The 4881-nt window shown below is 36.1% G+C and overlaps 1 non-coding gene across 1 annotated transcript; it reads right to left on the minus strand.

Moving 5' to 3' along the window:
• Positions 1 to 2524: 2524 nt before the first annotated feature.
• On the minus strand, positions 2525 to 2628 carry LOC116086643. Its single transcript, XR_004117024.1, has one exon. It is a non-coding gene; the product is annotated as a U6 spliceosomal RNA (small nuclear RNA).
• Positions 2629 to 4881: the final 2253 nt, after the last annotated feature.

Consider the following 4881-nt stretch of genomic DNA (forward strand, 5'->3'; position numbering starts at 1 on the left):
AATTATAAAAGCACTGATTATTAACAGTAGTAGTCTCTTAGCTTATTTGATTACATATTCACATTTAACAACTACCTAGTGCCCCAGGAGAAGAGGACTCTTCTTCTCCTGTAACAAAACAAGAAACTTAATGACAGGCCTCTAACTTAAATGCCCTTTAATGTTTTCTTTTCTTTAAGAACCTTAAGCTCTTGTGGACCTTTGACTCTTGCATTGACAGCTGTCAGTCTCTTACAGAGATTGTACTTGAGTAGCTCCTCTCTTAGTGATCACTGGAGGTTGACTCTTTCCATGGCAACAACCTAATTTGCTCACTTTCTGGACACTCTAAGGAAATTTTATTCCATCTGGAAAGATGCTGGAATTCAGGGGCTTTTCCAACCACAACTTCTGCTTTAGTAGATCTTGATTTAATCACAACTGCTTCATCTTGCACCATCACTGGAAAAAAAAATCACATTAGGCATGGACTATCTTGGTGATCTCTGTGTGTCCCTTGCAGTAGGATCAGATGGCCCTTTCATTGGTTTCTTAGAACCTCCCAGTAACAGCCTTCAATGAAGCTTCTCTTTAAGAGGAGGAAAAGTAGGCTACATTGGGAATAGAGTAAGACTACAAATACATTAATAAATAGAAAAGACCCTGCACTTAAAGGACAGATTGAGGGGGGCTGGAGAGAAGGCTCAGCAGTTAAGAGCACTGACTGCTCTTCAGGAAGTCCTGAGTTCAATTCCTAGCAACCACATGGTGGCTCACAATCATCTGTAATGTAACCCAGTGCCCTCTTCTGGTGTGTCTGAAGACAGCTACAGTGTACTTATATAATGAATAAAATAAATCTTAAAAAAAAAAAAAAGAGAGAAGGATATATTGAATTTGATCCTTGTGCATGTTTTGGCGATACTGCAAAAAGAAACTATGCTGCAATTGATAGAATTAATATTATTTTTATTCTAGAGTATTTTATTTTACTATTTAAAATATTTTTAAAATGTAAATATAGTTTGATCATTTGATCCTTCACCCAAGCCCTTCTAAACCATCTCCCCTTTCTTTTCTACTCAAATTTAAATTCTTTCATAAAAAAACAAAAAATTCTTAATGCAAGAACAAAACCTCCCAAACGAACAAAACAAGATAAAACAACACTCCTTTCCCAAACAAAATACCCCCCGAAACAACCCCTCACCAAACTTTAACTATATAAAATCACACACCAATAAAGTATGTGGAGTCTGTTATATGTTGATCAACTGCTCCTAAGCATGAGGCCTCCCCTGGAGTGGTTGATAGCCTTAGTGTCACTCTATAGAAAAAACTGATTTCTTTCCTCTCCTAGTTGGTATGGTAGTTCATCGTTAACCTTTACCTAGTAGTTAGGTTTTCATTCAGTCATTCATTCATCTTTAAAAATAAAATATAATAAGATTAAACAAAAACTATCACAACAAGCATACATGTGTAAAGCCCATTTCCAGCTCTGTAGGATGGTAGAATTTTAGTATTTGTTAATTTATTCTGTTTTATTTTGTTGTGAGCATGGTTTTAATATGCTAACCTAACTGCTCTCTGACTTCTCAATTCTCATGTGGGCATCTGAGATTAGAGGCATCTGTAACCATACCTATTTAATACTGATTATTAATATATCTAGTATTTCCATCTTCTCAAAGTAATATGAATAGTTGCTCTTCAGTATAGTGGTCCTTATTTGGATCTAAAAGAAGTCTTTTCAATGTTCTTTACATTTGTAGATGTGGTCTTTATTCTAATAGTGCAGAAGTAGATAACTGCACACAAAGCTGGAGAGAACTCAGCAATTTTTGCAATGTATGCAAATGCCAACATGAACCCCATTGTTTTATTCAAAGGATATGTACCAATAATAATAAAAAAAGGCAATGCTAAAGATCAGAATGAAATTGTTCTGTGTATTCAATGTATTACTCTCAATATGTAGACTATTGTTCAAGTGGCTTGTTCACATTGTAATTGGAAGAAAATGTATAAAGGATACAATAAAACATTCTACCTTTTTTAACATTTGGCATAATATTCTTTTTGTCCTTTTTAAATTTTTTTATTAGATATTTTGTTTATTTATATGTCATATGATATCTCCTTTCCCAGTTTCCTATTGATAAAATGAAAATAAAATAAAGAAAAACAAAAACAAAAACAAAAAATACCCTGTCCCCCCTACCAATTCTACTTTCTTAAAACAGCATGTGAATCCATTATTATTTAAATAGAATCATATAAGTATTATCTAAACCTGAGAACTTCAAATTAATGACAATCACATCATTTCAAACTTTTCTAGGAAGTATTGTATCTGTGTGTTTTCCTTTGATAATTTATTGCTCCTTCCCTAGATTCCATGTATTCTTTTAAAATTGTGGTTATTATTGCGGTCATCATATAACATTGGATCTTACAAAACAGAGCTTCCCTGGATCAAATCACAAAAACTAAAAATGGTGAATCTGGGTCAGACTGACATGTTAAATTGAATTTGTTTTTCTTAAATATGGAATGCTTCACGAATTTTCGTGTCATCCTTGCGCAGGGGCCATGCTAATCTCTGTATCGTTCCAATTTTAGTATATGTGCTGCTGAAGTGAGCACTTAATTTGAATTTTTAATATCTATTTCTGTGTTGTTAACATATTAAATGCACTTTTAGAAGCACCACTGCATTATAATTTCAGATCATTAATTTCTTCATATGAGTTTAACTTAAATTTGTAATAACTGAGACAAATTAGCCAAAGATTAAGATATTTACCATAAAAACATATTTTGTTTCTTCTCAAACTCTAACCATCTGCTTGTTGTAATTTGGACACTGAATGACTAACTAACCTTAATCAATACCCTACCCCCTCCATCTTTCTCCTCCTCCCTCCTTTCTTCCTCCTTCCTTCACTCCCTGGATGTTTCTCTACACAGCATTTCTTCTCTCTAGGTTTCTCCTTCTCTGGCTTCCTCCCACCCTGGTATAAAGCATCTTATAAATATGTTTGGATGAATATTAAAGAGGAGACTTAAGCTGCTGGTGGGTGGTGCCTGGAAACTACTGAAAATGAAGATGAAACCTTCCGTACATTTGTTAGTTTGTCTAAGCAATTAGTTAAATAGAACTTGCCCATATCTCGTTCAAATTACCATAGATAAAATAGCAATTCTGGTCACATTATGTTAGCCATATAACATGAACTATAACTTGTTTCAAACATAATTTCCTTCAACAAAAATTTCTAAGATTTACATTAAAACAGTACATCAGAACTGGAGATATGGTTCAGTGTTTAAGACCACATACTGTTCTTACAAGAGCAGTTGAATTCAGTTCACAGAATATACATTAAGTGGCTCACAGCCAACAGTAACTCTGGCTGCAGGGGATCAAGGGCTCTGACCTGCAGATGTCTGTATCACATGCACATACCTTCCACATGCATAGACACACATATATAATTGAAATTAATAAGTATTTATAATGCAGTAAGTACATCAATATATATGTTCCCATATCTGTGTATTTGCCTAAAATTTGAAACATAAGGTACATTCAGAAATTGCTCCTTAAGTCACTTTCTACACATACTTGAAGCCTCATTGGAATTCATTGTGGAAGTAATTTTTAATGCTATTTTTTCGTATAAACTGGAAAGCATGAGTTGGATGCTATTTAATAATCTGTAATTTTACTATTGCTTTGATAAAAGATACAAAAATTCAAAGTTAGTCTCCTGTTCCTCTGATAAAACACCAAAGTCAGAAGCAAATACTAAAGAAAAAAAGGGATTTATTTTGGCTTACATTTTCAGACTTCATAATTTCTGGGTGCCATGGCAGCCTCGGCTGGAGCAGGGAACTGAGAGATCGCATCTCTACTGAACACAGGAAATGGAGAGAGCCAGAGAGTGTAGTGAAACTATGAACTCTGAAAGCCCACCGCAATGGAGTACTTCCTCCAGGAAGGCTCCACATCCTAAAGGTTCCATATCCTCTCCAAACAGCTCCATCAACTGGTGACCAACTACATGAGCCTGTCTAGATCTTGAGTCATTTAAACAACAAAACATAGTTTTGCATCAACCTTCATTTGTTCTCTACTTAAATGAAAACAAAACCCAAAACTCCTGAGTACCTAAGCTAATCAGGAATAATATATGCTTGGCTAGATTTTCTTTTTTCTTTTTTTTTGGGGGGGGGTATTTCCTCATTTACTTACTTATTTATTTATTTCATTTTTATTGGTTAATTTATTTGTTTACATTTCAAATGTTATCTCCCTCCTCGGTTTCCCCACTTCAAACTCCCTATCCCATCTTTCCTCCCCCGCCCCCGCTTCCTTGAAGGTGGTTCCGTATCCACCCACCCATTCCTGCTCAGTGCCCTAGCATTCCCCTGTGCTGGGTCATCTAGCCTTCAAAAGACCAAGGGGCTCCCCTTCAACTGAGAGCCATCCTCTGCTACATATCCAGCAGGAGCCACGGATCCCTCTATGTGTACTCTTTGGTTGGTGATTTAATCCCTGTGAGCTTCGGGGGATATCATTGGTTGAAATTGTTGTTTTTCCTATGGGGTTGAAAACCCCTTCATCTCCTTCAGTCTTTCCCCATTAGTGTCCCTGCACTCAGTCCGATGGTTGGCTATGCTTCAGCATCTGTACTGATCAAGTTCCAGCACAGCCTCTATGCCAGGCTCCTGTCAGCAAGTGTTTCTTGGCATTCAGCAATAGTGTCTGGATTTGCTGTCTGCAGATGGGATGGATCCCTGGGTGGGGCAGTCTCTGGAAGGCCTTTCCTTCAGTCTCTGCTCCACACTTTGTCTCTGCATTTCCTTTCTTTTTTCCTTTTTTCTTTTTTTTTT

Source organism: Mastomys coucha, unplaced genomic scaffold, assembly GCF_008632895.1.
Source record: "Mastomys coucha isolate ucsf_1 unplaced genomic scaffold, UCSF_Mcou_1 pScaffold12, whole genome shotgun sequence".
Taxonomy (NCBI): domain Eukaryota; kingdom Metazoa; phylum Chordata; class Mammalia; order Rodentia; family Muridae; genus Mastomys; species Mastomys coucha.